This window comes from Epinephelus fuscoguttatus, linkage group LG22 (genome assembly GCF_011397635.1).
Source record: "Epinephelus fuscoguttatus linkage group LG22, E.fuscoguttatus.final_Chr_v1".
Lineage (NCBI taxonomy): Eukaryota > Metazoa > Chordata > Actinopteri > Perciformes > Serranidae > Epinephelus > Epinephelus fuscoguttatus.
The window spans coordinates 13,276,083-13,292,859 of NC_064773.1; the positions used below are offsets into that span (position 1 = coordinate 13,276,083).

At 41.2% G+C, this 16,777-nt stretch overlaps 1 long non-coding RNA gene across 1 annotated transcript in view; it reads left to right on the forward strand.

Moving 5' to 3' along the window:
* LOC125883064 (uncharacterized) overlaps window positions 1-16,777 on the forward strand; it is a 341,181-nt gene that overhangs the window by 235,879 nt on the left and 88,525 nt on the right. Inside the window, exon 4 of the long non-coding RNA XR_007448449.1 lies at window positions 11,449-11,530. This is a non-coding gene — a long non-coding RNA (uncharacterized LOC125883064). The remainder of the gene's footprint in view (window positions 1-11,448; window positions 11,531-16,777) is intronic.

Genomic DNA, 16,777 nt, shown 5'->3' on the forward strand with positions numbered 1-16,777 from the left:
TCCTGTGGAAACAACCGGTCGTGATAGAAGAGCAATTCAAATGTTCCTCCTAGAAGGCAGTCTCTGAGGCACAGAACAAAATACTGGTTGTGACTTGTACAACAAAAATACATCTCAGCCCTGTTTAGTGTTTTGAGGCTTAGCGAAGCTCGCTGCTGCTCCGCCTTTCATGACCTTCTCGGATTCCTGAGGTCAAAGCATTGAACACATGATGTAAAATTTCAGCAGCTCTATTTGCCTTTGAACGATACTCTGTTTTCTTGCATCCCGCTGAGATGACAATGTTTCGCCTGTCCGACACAGTTGCGCCTTTGAACTCTCTCTGGCACTGACTCCAGCTGAGGAGAAACTGCTGAGAACAGTAAACACTGTGTATGTGTGTGTGTGTGTGTGTGTGTGTGATCTGGAAGTGATGTGTGCGTGACAGCAGGAGGAGGCTGTTGGACAGCAAGGACGTGGCATGATGACAGCTCCATTAGTAGCCCTCCTGGGGCTCTATAGGGGCCCTCTGATCAATCTGGCCCCTGCTTGGCCCTTGGCCTCGCTGTATCTGTGGCCCTCAACTCACCGCTGTGCACGCACACTGTATTGGCAAGAGTTATTGACACAAGGGCAAACACGCGTACAGAAGGATACAGATGCATTATGCATGCACAGACACACACTTAAAGGCACCTGCATGCGTGCAGACAGTTGGTATTATGAATATGCAGGTATACATTTCTGTGGTAATTATCATGTGCAAATAGTGGCTGTTACACACAAACACACACACACACACACACACACACATATCTGCACACATAGATTCAGAATTCCCAGCTGGCTGAACTACTATGCGAGAAGGTTATTCACACTCTTGCGCATTGTTTCAAACATACACACACACACAAACACATTTTGTATTTGTCAGTATAAGACATTCACAAATGAACTGTAGATGAATCATTTACATTGTAGATGAATCATTTCCAAGGCTGTTGTTGAACCAAACTCGCGTGGGATTCACTTTCAAACACATCTTTGTTGTATAAATTGTAGTAACCATCCAGGTGCAGTTGCCCCTGTGAGCACTTCCATATTTATCTTTTTATCTGTCTGTCAGTCTGTTCCTTCTGCGTATCCTGTCTTTTTTTCTTCAAATTCTATATTAATGTTTGATATCATTAATAACAGTAATAACTAACAGTGGTGGGGAAAGTATTCATATTCATTACTTAAAGATGTACTATGCAATATTTTCACAAAGAAAAAACAATGCATTGACTCAAACAGAAGTAATCCCTTTCAGTCTTCACTTATGACCCACCATCAGTGTGTGGCCATTTATTTTTTCTGCAGAAACTCTGCCCTCTGCCTGTATGTACTTATTTTCTTCTTATTTTCTGTGTTCAGGTTGTTACGTGTGTGACCCGCCACAGCAGTCAGGTAAGGTCTGGGCTTTATAAAAAGGTAGCAACCAGGTGCCAGACCGTAAGCAGTGGGCATCAAAGAAACACAGCGCCAAATAAACACAAATATGGCAAAGCAAAATGCAAAAAGAGAGTGGATCTGGGTTGGCTTTTACTTTAACTTTGACTAGTTTCGTGGTTCACTTTTAAGCACTTACTACAAAAAACCAATCTGTATTTGCATTGGTATCCATCCATCCATTTTCAACGGCTTATCCGAAGCTGGGTCGCGAGGGCAACAGGCCGAGCAAAGCATTCCAGACATCTCTCTCCCCAGCAACATTTTCCAGCTCTTCTGGCTCCTGACCATAGGTGAGGGTTGGAGCATAGATGGACCAGTACATCGAAAGCTTTGCCTTCTCGCTCAGCTCTTTCTTCAGCGCGATGGTCTGGCACAGCGCCGACATCACTGCAGACGCTGAGCCAGACCGCCTGTCTATCTCACGCTCCATTCTACCCTCTCTCATGAACAAGACCCTGAGATACTTGAACTCTCTTGCTTGAGGCAGTAACTCTCTCCCAATCGATTTGTTTTGGTATCTGTACATATGTTTATTTTCAATTGCATTTATATTATCCATAGTAAAGTATTCATTACTCCTGCACTGCTCTTACACTTTAATTTCATCACCTTACATTGCAACACCTACAGTGTCAACCACCAAAATTTGTACTACCGTCATAAGCGTATCCGCTGTAGTAACAGCTCTCTGTAGAAGTCTTGGGACTAGACTATAATTTCCCTCCTGTGTGTTTTTATTCTTATGTTTTATATTCTCTATCCCTTTGTGTATCTGTGTTTTGTATGCCTTGTGTAATAAGCTACTTGGTGCCTTAGATTGCTTTCACACCTGCCCTGTTTGGTTCGGTTCAATCAAACTCAAGTTCGATTCCCCCTAAGTGTGGTTCTTGCACTCGGGTGTGCACCACACAACCGGACCAAGACCCTCGTGGTCTGATTATAAACGAACTGTGGTGAGAATGTGTGTCGACGTGATCCGAACCAACTGCAGTCACATGACACATTGATTGGGTTAAACATGAGCATGTTACAGTCCTGGAGGATTATTAATGTGCACCTCCTCCTGTACTGCCTTAATATGCACATTCAGCACATCCAATGCATCAAAACATTGTTTTCTAATTGGAGCCGCGCCTCGTTTTCAAACTGTATGGTTTGACTAAAATGAACAATGACAGCAATATAGTCCACGACGAGCAGCACTAAAATCAACCTGCGTAGTTGTCCCTCCATTGTGACATTAGAAAGTGTCACGTTTATCTTGCAAGTGTACTCTTCTTCAACGTTTGGTTTACTTCCTGGATTTTTCCCACATGGAAATTCAAGAGCAGCTCTGTTGCACCAGGCATTTTGTCTGGTTCACTTGTAAATGCTGCCACGAGTACACAAACCAACTCAAGGCAAATACCAAAGTTAGTCTCCGATTTAGACCAAAGCAAGCAAACTCTAGGCCTGAAAGCACCCTTAATTTCCCTTGGAATTAATAAAGTATCTCCCTACTGACCCATCCATCCATCCATCAACCAACCTAATTTAGAGAGAAACTTGTAACCCATTGGCAGTTTGACCAAAAGTGTAGTTCTGGGATGCAGCGGCAGCTGGTTTTCAGCCCAGATTTGTCAAGCTACACTGTGTGATCATAGCAAGGTCAAAACATACAGTTCAGAGTTCACTTGGATCGATAGCCATGTGGTTTCCTGTCCCTGTCTGACTGTTCGGTCCGCGTACGTGCCCGTGTCAACCACTGTGTCCATCAAAGCGCCTGTCAGGGCCATTCGTCTTGTTTATACGTGTCAACAGGGGAGACTTGTAGACAAGACAAACCCACAGTCTCTGAATTGCTTGAGTCCTGGGATCTCCTGTGGTGGACAGTTGTTTGCAAATGTCTTTGTATTGATCATCCCCGCACTAGGACTGGCCAGTGTACAGTATGTGAGTCATCTTGCTGAATCAATAAATAAACAGAAATCCCGCGGTTTACTAGCAGGGAAGTTATAATGCTCTCAGCAGGTATTTGCATGATGTATTTGCAACTTAATCACACACCAAAAAAAACAAACAAAAAAAAAACAAAACTTGGCTTGCAGAATTGTTTGTGCACTCGGTCTCTCGTGGGCTCGCTCTCATTACATTTGCTTCCCCCATTTCCACGTCTTTCCCAGGTTATTGGGCTAATTCCTCACGTCTCCTCCTATATCTCCAATCTCCTTCCCCGGGTGTTAAATTATGGATGAAACCTACCTGACAAGGCACAGAGTTACATAAGCATCCCTCTGTCCTCTCACCTGGATCCCAGCGGCTTCATTATTCTGTGTGAGGATCATTTGGCTGTGAGTAAGCCCTGCCCCGCCACACGGGAGCTGACATTAATATTTATTAGAAAAGGCTTTTTTGGAGAGAGGAGATATCGGGGAAAAGACAGAGTAGATGGGCAGAGAGGGAGAGACAGAACATGTGTGCTGAAGAGAAAGAGATACTCAGTGTGTGTGTGTGTGTGTGCACGCTTGTGTGTTGCATGTGCAGGCAATTGTGAAAGGCTCAGGCCACAGCCAAAGGTTGTGAGAGCTGGACAGAGCTGACATATAGAGGACGATGCAGCCATCTGTTTCAGGCTTTGGTGAATAACAGTTTTTTGTTTTTTTTTTTAAATCTTTTTTTGGGTGAAAGCTAATAGTGTGTGTTTTATCCCCAGGCTAACAGCATGTTGGGTTATTTATTCATAATTTTATACAGTGTGCCAAGAGTGTACCCTATTTTTTTTCTGCAGACGGTGACACACTCTTGGCTTTTCTCCTTGAACCCAGCATATGGAATAATGAAATCTGGTGTCTCATGATTAAAAATAAAGTCACGTTATATTAAAATACAGTGAAATGAAATATGAGTGAAAGTAGAAATGACTTTTCCTCTTATAGGACTGCCTTGCAGAGTGTACATTATTATCCTATAAATCTTCTTTTGACTTTAAATTATTCAACCTAGCTCTTAATGAATGCTTCCATCTCCTTTATATATTATCTTATATGGATGAATTACAGTGAATACCATTAATTTGAAATGTATATTACATTTATGGGATTTTCTTCGTCCTGGTCTTGGATAATAGAGGCTGCGCCCAGGGATCAGGTCTTGTTTCATCTTGTCTAAGCAAAGGTTCAGGTCTTGGATGACAAGTTATCATTGACAATCACTTTAGCATCTCTCGCCTCTGCTTCTCAGTGATGCATAATCACTTCAAGTCGGGCCATAATCATATGTTTAACCGCAATAACATTGAGTTTTGCTGCGACATGTTTGCAGTGGCTTCAGACCGTGTAATCCCATTTGTTGTTTGGGCCTATCGTCTCTCCGGCCGGCGCATATTCAGAGCAGACTTTCTTTTAGGGCCTGTTGCACTCCCTTTGCACTGCAAAAATTCAATAACTGTACGCGGAGAGCATGATTACATTTTAGGATGTTGGTTTGGAGCTCCTGCTGTGGCTGCATGCCTGCAGGATGCTTATGTGGTTTATGTACTATAATGCATATGCAGTCAAGGTGAAGAGCACCTTAAAAAAATCATCATCGTTTATATATGGTTGCAAACTGGAAGTGGGAGGACATAAAATGGGAAACAGAAAGTGCAGTGATGATATCTGTAGTATGTATGTTGATGTCCAATGTCAGTCCTCTATTTGATCATGTGATGAGACAATATAAAACTGAGTAGTTATTTTAGGTGCAGAATCTTTCTAGACTGACAGGCTGAGCACATATGCAAGCTAAACTGACAGTCATGCCTTTCAAACATAAAAGCAGCTCTTAGAAGAGATGAGAGAGAAAAGAACATGAGGAGAGGGTAGCAAAGCTCCCTAAATTAGACTCCTTTAGCTTTTTAATACGACGTCACCAGCCATAGACTGTAAAAATGATTTAGCATTTTAGCTGTCGCCATCTTGGTTTTTTGGGGGGATTTTTTGAGCCAGAAGTGAACATATTTGGGTGTGAAAGGCTAGTGCTGTGGAGGAGTGAGTTGTGGATCTGACAGAAGTCAAGGATGTTATCCGTAGACAGTTGGTGTTTCTTAAAGACAAGAATGCTTCCTTGGTTGGATTCATCCTTCCATCCATTTTCATCCGCTTCTCCGGAACTGGTTCGTGGGGCCAACAAAGTTCCCCAGATGTCCCTCTCCCCAGCAACGCGTAGATGAACGAGTAAATCGAAAGCTTTGCTTCCTTGGTAGGATGGGTCCTCTCAAGTCGGGTCCTATAGAGGCTAGGCATTTGGTGAACACACATGGAAATAGACTGGTGATTACTGAGGTGTGTGTCACTGAAGAAGCCCCGCTTTCAATTCCAGCAAATCCTGCACAAAGAATTGTGGGTACTTTATGCCTGCTTGGGATAAACACCTGCATCCTTGAAATTCTCTGAAGGAAGGACTCAGTCCTTGGTGGAATTTTAAGGATCTTTGACATCGGATCAGTCCTTCGGTGGGATTCAGTGACAAAGCCTCCTTGAAATTCAGCTGTTGAAGGATCACCCTTGACTTTGAGAAGCAGAAGTCTGACACTCAAAATTGCCCTGCCCTTAATTACAATTAACTCTGAGCCTTAATTAAATGTAAACTGCTGTCATTAATGTTAAAATAAGCCATAGATACCAAACATTTTTTTGTACCAAGATGTGAACATGTTTTCTGCTCTAAAGTCAGGCATTTAAACACTGGGGTTTATGTGGATTGACTGGCTTCAGTCCTAAGTGTTCAGTCAAAGAACTTCAGTTTTTGGCACGTCCGTGTTGGCGGCATTTTTCAGCTGCTTGTAGCTAGCCCATGTACGACTGCATTTGTGTGTGTGCACACATATGTGCTTCATAACCAGTAATAGCATGACCTGGGGCCTGCTACGCAAAGTTTGCAACCAGCTTTTTTTTTGAGAAGTTATAGTTTACTAACTAGCTAAATTGATTCTTTTTTAGTTTTACTTCAGGTCTCATCAATTATAATCTGGCTGAACAGATTTAAAAACACCACAATTCCCCACTTGGATCACAAAGCCTCTGAACATACTATAAATGCAAGTGATGACTCATTGGAAAGCCAAAGGGGAGCACAGCAGGACAGCTTTTAAATTAAGTCTCTGGACCAAGCTCTGGCAGCAGTATTGAACAGAATGTAGAGTATACCTAAAATTTATACAGCACATCCGACCCTGCTGGTGTGATATTTATATCAAAACAACATTAAATACTCAGGACATAAACCATTGGATATGGATGTTTACCAGTATCGTGGAATAATTCGGCTGAAGATCCATCTGTAATGAATGTAAAAAGATAAAAACTAATTTGTAAAAGAACAAGCAATCTGTGATGGAGAACATTTTTTTTTGAAGTGTTTACAAAAAAGACAGAATTGGTCATTGGGATTTATTATGTCATACACAGTAGCATTCATCCTCGCTCACAGATGCTGAGGCATATGGGCGACCCAAGCAACAGCCATCTTTTCTCAAGAGTGATGTGTTTCCTCTCTCCCAGCTGCTTGGCATAGCACTCTCCCAAAAAACTGCGCTTGGAGATGACAACAAATCAACACTGAATAGGCTCTTAACGGAGCGACCCTTGTCGCACAGCCTTCAAAGAGAGTGCTGAAAAGTCGTTTTACCACTTTGCCTGTAATTCCAGGTCCATTTAGGCTCACCTTTTAAATTCTGACACTCAAAAACAGATGATTACATTTCAAAAGTTGATTTTTTTCTTGTTTTTCTGGCCCGTCTGAGTCACAGAAGGTGGCAAACAACAAGCACTCAGGTTTGTGGATGCTGATGCGTGACTCATAGTTTTGCTGGGTGATTAGCTTGATAATTAGCTGGATATCCACCAGTCAGATGTCTTCCAGCACACAGACCTGGCAGAGAAAACAAGCTTGTTCTACAGAAATTTCATTAGCATCCACCTTGCAGCCTCTTTTTTTCTGTTTTGATTGACACTAGTGTATGTAATTAGGCCTGTTAACCAAAAATGTTCCACAGTGTGTCCTGCACTAATAAGGAAGACATGACTCATATATACATTGCTAAATATACCCTCTGTTTTCAACCAAGAACTTAGAACTTCTGAAATTATTTAAACTTGTTTGTTTAAAAGTGAGAAACAAAAGTTGAAATTCATGAGCATTAAATTGCACTTTCTTTCACTATACTGTCCTACCTGGTTTTGTTTAACTATTAGCTCTGGTGGCTAACATTAGATATTTATATTAAGGGTCATTTTGCTCATTTTTATTCCCGTTGCCTCTAATCTTATGTTCCATCACATCATAGGTTAACATTTCAATCACTAGAGGTAAACACTAGAGGTACGTATTTAATTAATCATTGGTATGTTTTCGGCGTAGCATGAATTCAACCAATCAAAGTGTCATCTCCCACTCCCTTTTAAAGCCAGGGGTGATGGCCACACTACTATTTCACTACAGCAAATATTATGGGACATTGAAGCAGCAAAACTGAAAACTGTAGTTTTAAACTTGACAAGAGGAAACACAGCTAGACTTTTAGGTTCTGAAATAATCAATGAAGTTACACACTCCACGAATGTAAGTGCACACAGCATCTCTCTCCGTGGGGAGACCAACAGCAGCTCTGCTCTGCTCTCTGCTATGTTCACATTTTAGAGAATGTAATTTATTATTTCCTCATTAATGATGTATAATTTCACCAATCCGGGCATCCCTATCTGTGTAAGTAGCAGAGTGAACGTGTGTTATGATCCAGCCTATGTTGGTGCATCTTTCTATTGGAATAATGCACTCAGGAAAATACTACGCCATTCTGACTTTAGACCAGGTTGTTGTTGTTCAATGGCGCAATCACTTTCTGCTGCCTCAAAATAGAAATATGCCAGCGATGGGCCTGACCACCCCTTGCTCTAAGACCTACACACCCATGGGCACACAGATGGGTGCAAGTACATTTGCTGCTTAAACAATATACGCTGCCCATGAAAATGACAGTGGCATCTGTCTGAATAGAGCTGTGACATGGTAAAATGAGGCGTGACAATGTAGCATATCGTCATAGAACGGTTCGTATGGCATCCTACGAAAATGCAAACACAACAGTTTGTGTGATGTCTACGTATTAGTGCCCCACGAATGATGTTAGATCCTTAGGCTAGTAAGGTTATGGTGGTTAGGTTTAGGAAATACAACATGGTGAGGACGTACCTTAAGGTTACTCAAAGTTCACTCAGTTGAAATGGTTCTGAACACATTTCTCCAGGGGAAAGTCCAAGTTTTTTTGACCCATCACCAACCCAACCTGCCTTCTTACAAGACCGCTCGAGACCTTGTTTACTACCATCAGCTCATTAGTCACATGATCACCTTCCAAAATACGTGGGATATGTACAAATTTAGATGCATGACTTTTTATAGGAAAACATACAGTTTGTGAGAACAGCCTGAACAATCGCAGAAGCAGTATTAGCTCCTGGTCATACCAGACCAAATAAGACCGTAGCAGTGAAACTTCTGCTGGGTTCACTTAAGCAATTGTGCAATTTATTGCTTTTGAATTCAGCTTTTACTTTGTAAGAGGAATATTGTGTTGATTCATCCTAATCTCATGCAATATTCTCAACCTTCGGAGTACAGTATGAAAGCTGGTAAATAATTCATATGCTCAGTGCATTAATAGTTCTGTAATATATAAAAGAGATATACCACCTTGGGGTTTAACCCACATGTATGCAATATGATGAAGAGACATGAATATGGTTTGATACCAGCCCAACAGATTGAGGTTAGACCTTAAGCTTAAGACTCATGCAAAACTTGCAGTTCAATTACTTGTATAGAATGACTGTGCCACAGATGAAAATAGCATTGCCGAGAAGTGTTTACATTTCCAAATAGTAAAAATGCCACATGTTGATATAATGTATGCTGCTTACTGAAGGAAATCCTTGGAGCAAGTGGGAAGTAAATGCAGTATGCACTCAAACACCTTTGCCAGGTTGAAATGAATATAAATAGAATGTGGTGTGTTGGTTCAAAGGTTCTCTGTTGATACCTAGTGGCTTGTGTCAGTGCAACTTCCAAAGCCTTCCCTGCACATACACAAGATGGTTTCTGGAAAACTCCATCCCCTGCGGCCACTAGCCTGGAGGCGTGTAACGCTGAGAGTCTCATTAAAAAGATATAGTAGGTTCACGCCACAGGGGTTAGGGGAGCGCACTTTCCACTTTAGGACTATAAACCTCCCTCTCTTCCTGGTGACCGCTTTGCTGATGCTTGAAGGTAGCCCCGGGACAGCTGTGCCTGGCCTTGACTGTGGTTACCTTCTCAAATAGAGATGCATGATATGGATTGTTTTTCCAGCTGATAATGGTAACCAATAATTAACTGCTTCTCATGGCAAATACGGGTCATGAGATAGTTGATCAGCATTGTCTAATTTTGCAGTTTGAAAGAGATAGACTGGCGGCTCTCTGTGTCTGTGATACAAAATAAGGATGTACAACCCATATTATCCGTCTAGTTTTAGCAACAGCCCTATTTTGTAGTTTAAACTGGGAGATGAGCAGGGAGATATGAGTGCTGGTAACATTGGTGAAGTTCATTTACACGTACGACACACACTGATATAATACAGGGCTAGTTGAAAATCAGTAGAATATCATTTTAGTGAATAAAAGCAATTTAGTTTTGGCTCAGTTTATCTCCTATAATTTGATTATCGGAATTATGCATAATATAAATTTCCCATTATCGACCGGTAAATAATTGTCTGATACATATTTTGCATCTTTGTTCCAACACACTTGCAAGCACTGGCGAGGGCTTGTGTGCAACAGCAAGTTTAGATAAAAACTACAGTAAGCTGAAAGGAGGCAAAATGAAAAGAAATAAACTGGCTTGTGATCAATGGGGCCTGTGGTGGGTGCAAACAGAGCTTAAAAGGAAAAGTTATTTCTCTAAAGGGACTCAAACGATCCTCTGAAATAAAATGAAAGCACACACATGGCGAAGCAGAGCAGAAGAAGCACGCCCACGTTCATGTGTGTGCGGTGCCAACACACAGCCGTAGTTCACTCGTACTGATGAGCTGACAGAGTGTAAATTACAAAGTAATTGGTGGCTTCAAGATGCTCATCATAACACCTGTGGGTTTATCATGCAAATATTCTCCTCCGTAACTCCAGACTTGTGTCGATTCTCTTCCTGTCAGATATCCTGTGCAGATGCAAGTATTCACCTATTTCTGCTGAGGATAAATCAACTTGTAATTATTCTCATTCTCCTGCAACAGCCTGCGTTACGAATGCATAGAAATTGACGGAGCTGTAAACTTATTTACAATGTTAGATCGATTGTAAAAGAGGATAGAAACATGAGTATTTGAATGGACATGGTGTTAATCTTCCTTCTTTCCCCTTCTTTTTTCTCGGTGGTTTGTTTTCATTTCAAACAACTGACCATGAAAGCTTTATGAAAGTGTTACACACTCCACTGTGCCAAAGCCAAAAAAAGCACCTTATTGTTGTTCATCAGCATGTAGATGAGAGGAAAATGTATTCATCTCCTACCGAGAAGAGGCCTGATCTGTATTCATACCCTCATTTGCATATTTCCCAATGATCTCTCTTCATCTACGCGCTCCCTCCCTCTCTCTGTTTGTTTTATCACAGAGCTCTGACAGTGAATTTACTTTTTCCCTCATTTTATCATATTAAAAAAAAGAATTAAGTTTGATATCCAGGGGGCATGGAGTTCCTTTGATAGGATACATGTTAATTAAAGTAGTAACATTTGTAGTCTAACAGTGCTGGTGAGTATGTAGAGAGGAGGGTGTCACAGTTCTACCACACAGTTTCGCTATGCATGGAATATTTGTTCGATCAATGTAACATTAAAGCCACTCAGGCGTATTGATTTACACACCGAATAATGTGTCATCAGTTATAAATTTCCTTTATGGTCTCATTTTAGATATTGGACCAAAGAGAGACATTTCTACTTAGTGGACCCGTGGAGATGACCTATTTACCCGCCTCTCATACTCCAGTTTGAGGTACAGTAACGCCTTATTACACATTCATCTTGGCCTCCTTATCTCCATTATTTTACTTTTAATATATGTGTGCACCGAGGTGACAAAAACTCCCAAAGCTCCCACATCTGTGATTTCTTTAAAACATATCTGAGGCTCTGGATTCACATCAAAGATTGCCACTGTGCCCGGCAACGGGAGCCGCACTGCCATGGTGAATGTCTGTGATTCCAATACATTATTCAAGACTCGCTCCTATACATATTCACCAATCTGGAGTCAATTGAGCTGCAAGGCTGTACAATTGCAGAGATGTTCCCAGTCAACCAAATTTTAGAAGTACAGGCAGTCTGAGACGAGCTGCTGAGAACAGTCAAAGGATGATAAAATGCAATATGAATCAGTTGCGTGAAATGTTATTCAGAAGTTTGTGTATGTGGCTTTTCTTGAACTACAAGCCAGTAGGCTGCTCTCTGGTTTAGTAAAAACCAAAAAGAGTCAGAGGATATAAGTGAAGGAAAACTTGTGCCGGTAAGGTCAGTTTGTTTGTTTTTTTAATGTCTCTGCACCGGCAATAGCAGTGGCTGGAGGCATAATGTTTTCAGGTTGTCCATATGTCTGTCCCATTCTCGTTAGTGGCATATCTCAAGAGCACGTTAAGGGATTTTTTTTTTCAAATTTGGCACAAATGTCCACTTATATTCAAGGATGAACCGATTAGATTCGGTGGTCAAGGGTCAAGGTCACTATCACTCCCTGTTTGCTTCATTCTCGTAAACTGTATATCTTAGGAAGGATTTGAGGCAGTTATTTCAGATTTGGCACAAACGTCCTCTTGGACTCAAGGATGAACTGATGAGATTTTGGTGGTCAAAGTTCAAGGTCACTATAACCTCCTGTTCGTTTCATTCTCGTAAACTGTGTATCTTAAGAAGGACTTGAGGCAATTATTTCATTGAGTCCACTTGGATTCAAGGATAAACTTATTAGGTTTCGGTGGTCAAGGTCACTATGACTTCCTTACCGTTTCATTCTCGTAAATGGTATATCTCAAGAATGCCTTGAAGGTATTATTTCAAGTTTGACACAAATATCCACTTGGACTCAGCAATAAACTACTTAGAGTTTGGAGGGCACAGGTCAAGGTCACCTTAACCTTGTGTCTGTCTCATTCTCTTAAATGCGTTATCTCAAGAAGACCTTGATCGAATTTCCTTAAATTTGACACAAACTTCCAGTTGGACTCTGTTATGAACTGATTCGATTTTGAAGATCAAGGTCACTGTGACCTTGCGAGGCAGCAATTCTATCCCCCCCCCCCAGTTAGATTCAGAATCTCTCTCAAAAAATAGACAACTTTAATAATACTGGCCATGAAATATTTTTTAGTTTCCAAAGCTGTTTAAGTTTCAGTTATGAAGTCGGGAACACGTTTTGTAATTCATCCTTGAAGGCATTTATCTATGGACATTCACTTCTGTGTACAATACAAGGTACAGTATGGTTGGGATGAACAGGCTTGACATATTTCAGAGGCATTGTCTGTTATGATCCTATTTTTTTTTTTTCACAACCAATGAAACTATACTAAAAGAAAAAAGGTTCCAACCTTAAAAAGATCCACGACTGCATTTTGTTCCCATTTTGCACCCTCTACCTCACACTTGAAGTCGTTGTGTATACTCCACTTCCCAGCATAAATCAATATACTTTGAGCCAAATGTCAACATTGGTTAGAGAGAAAGCAGCGGGCAGAGGAGATAAAAATACAGAGAAGGTGCATTGATTCATTATATAAGGTGGTTTGTGACATTATACAGTAGATCTCTGGTCAAAAGTGTAAGTCTCTAAAAGGGCATTGCAATTCATTTACCAGCGCGACAGGAAAAACTTTTGGGTATTTTGGTGTGCGTGTTTCACAGATCATATATCAACTTTTTGTTTCAAAGCTTGCTCTTTTTAACTCATAGCACTCAGACTTAACAGATACTGGGCCCCAGCTTATTGATTGCTTCGTATTCAGCAGACTTCATTAGAGCAGTGCTTACTAGTGGCAGCACGTTTTGTTTGATCAGTCATTAGCAACTAATCATTAATGTGTCTGAACATTTCCCTTTTATCTTTTGGAAAGACTTATCTTGGGAGGCGTTCAATCACTCGAGCCCCGGCGAGGTTGAAGAATACATTTGCGCCTTTTGTGATCAAAACTTATTATCTTCCACACTTGTGCATCCACCGAGTGCGTTCTTGCTCTTGTTCTTAGATCTCGGAGCAGGTTGAGATAGAGTGAGTCGATGAAAAGGTGTTGAGACTCAAAGATTATTTATTTAGGAGTGGAAAAGACAGAGGCGCTCTGTGTCTCTTATCAGCAGAGGATGAAATCTTTTTCATATGCCATCAGATTTTCCAAATGGTACTTCTAAGCCCGACAATTGATTCGTATCATAACCCTTTTCTTCCTTGTACACAGCGTATCGCAGATCAGTTATGCATGGCTTCGGCTCCATATGTGTTGAATGTTGTGAATTAATCAGTTTGCATACGTATGAGGTGAGGCAGACAGATAGAAAGACGTGGGGATAATTAATTGGACCTTAGTTGGAGTTGACATTGACATACAGTAATGCTCAGTATTAGTAATGTGATGTTTTACGTCTGTAGTAAGATCATGCATGCATTATTGCATGTTGACTACATCTACCCCACCTTTAATTGGCTTATGTCTCCCAATGACAGCATCTGGAGCACTGTTTTGTATTAAAGGCATTCGCAAATTGCTTCTTTTAATGATTTTTCTCTCCGGCTATTTCTGTCTTCTGTTCTTTTCACTGATTCATTCTTCTCTCAAAACATTTTCTTTTCCTCTGCAATCCCTCTTACTCTCTTGCAGCTCTTTCCTCACACACCTACTTTCATCATCCTCCTTCGTACCATCTCCAGATATTTACATCCCTCTTACATCCCCATTTACTCTCCTGCTTTTCTCCATCACATCTTTCTCCATTTTTAGAAAAGCACAGGCAGGCTAAGTGAGCAAACGCTGCAGCCAGAGACTCTGTGATTGATAAATCCCTCCTTGCCAGTGACAGGGGCCTCCTCAGCTCCAATCACAGTACAAATTGGCTAAAATGCCTCCTGGTGTTTATGCACAGCCACAGTTAGTCGGCTGCTCTCTGGTTTAATAAAAACCAAAAAGAGTCAGAGGATATAAATGAAGGAAAACCTGGGCCAGTAATGTCAGGTTTTTTCTTTAATGTCTCTGCACCGGCAATAACCATGGCTGGAGGCATAATGTTTTCAGGTTGTCCATATGTCTGTCTCATTCTTGTTAATGTGATGTCTCAAGAACACCTTGAGAGAATTTCTTCAAATTTGGCACAAATGTCCACTTGGACTCAGGGACGAACTTAATTGATTTTGGCGGTCAAAGGTCAAGGTCACCATGACTTCCTGTCTGTTTCGTTGTCATTAACAGGATATCTCAAGAAGGCCTTTAGCAGATTATTTCAAATTTGGCACAAACATCCACTTTGACTCAAGAATGTACTGACTAGATTCTGGTGGTCAAAGGTCAAGGTCACTGAGGGAATTTTTTTCAAATTTAGCACAAACATCCACTTGGACTCAGCATTGAACTGATTAGAGTTTGGAGGTCAAAGGTCAAGGTCACTGTGACCTTGTATTTGACTCCTTCTCTTGAATATGATATCTCAAGAAGACCTTGATGGAATTTCCTCAAATTTGGCGCAGATGTCCTACTCGAACTCAATAAATGAGCCATATAGATTTTGGTGGTCAATAGTCAGGGTCATTATGACTTCCTCTCCGTTTCATTCTCACAAACAGTATATCTCAAGAAGGCCTTGAGGGAATTAATTCCAGTTTGGCACAAATGTTCACAATATATCAAAAACACTGGAAAAGGAAATTTCATTAAATTTGGCTCAAACGTCCACTTGGACTCAGCAGTGAACTGAAGTTTGAAGGTCAAATGTCAAGGTCACTGTGACCTTGTGTCCGTCTCATTCTTTTGAATGCAATATCTCAAGAAGACCATCAAATTTCCCCAAAATTGGTACAGACGTCCTACTTCGACCCAACAATGAACCGATTAGATTTTGGAGGTCAAAGATCAAGGTCACTGTGACCTTGTATCCGTCTCATTCTCTTGATTGTAGTATCTCAAGAAGACCTAGAATGAATTTCCTCAAATTTGGCACAAACATCCTACTTGTACTCAAGGATGAACTGATTAGATTTTGGAGGTCAAATGTCAAGGTCATTATGATTTCCTGTCCGTTTCATTCTCATGATCAGTATATCTCAAGAAGGCCTTGAGTGAATTATTTAAAATTTGGCACATTGTCCACTTGAACTCCAGGATTAACTGATTACATTTCAGTTCAACTGAGCTGGTTGTATAGATCCTGAAGATACGTCTGAAGCATGCATGTTTTAGAATTTGTAGCTTCTTTGCAGCAACATATTATTTGAAGCCTTGTCCTTTGTCATGGACATAAATTGCAACTTGACTGGTTGGTGGAGACAATTGCGAGGCAGCAATTGTAGTTCTTTTTATTTGTCCAGTTAGATTCAGAATCATCATTCAGAAACAGCCAACTCTAATTGCATGGTTGACTTTGCATTGAATGTTGATAAGCGTGCAATCATAGTGCAATATGTTTGATGGGGCATCATTAATAAGGCCGCAGCAAGACAAAAAAAACCCGCTTTCCATAGTGAGTGAGTGTGTACCAGAACAATTGCCACGCATCCATAAACTGGCATGTTAACAGAAAGCCCTCTGCTCTGCCACACAATGATAGGCTTTATGGGAAATTTAATAAGCCCCTGTCCGAGTATTGCCCACATGCCTTATCACTGCCAATAGAAAAATATCCATTTGGCCTCTGACATCTTCAGAATTATGAGCCTGCGCTATTTATGAGCCCATCCCTATTCTTTACCCCACATCCAGCACTGCCACCTGCCAAACTCCCACCCTGACTTATTGCATCTGTGTCTCCACACCCTTTTTTTCCTTCTCCTCCCTGATGGTGTGAGGGTCAAATACCCATTCAGCCAGTTAACACAAGGGCCTTAACGTGGTGGGTTGCCTCTGATCTAGATCTGCTTTAGAGAAGAGGTTAATAATATCTTTGAGAATAGTTGCTAGCAACAGGGCCTGGCACGGCCTTCTCTACTGATCAGTGTTGCAAGGGGTGGAGCTGAGGCGGGGTGAAATGGGCATGAGCAAGGGGCAGGGAA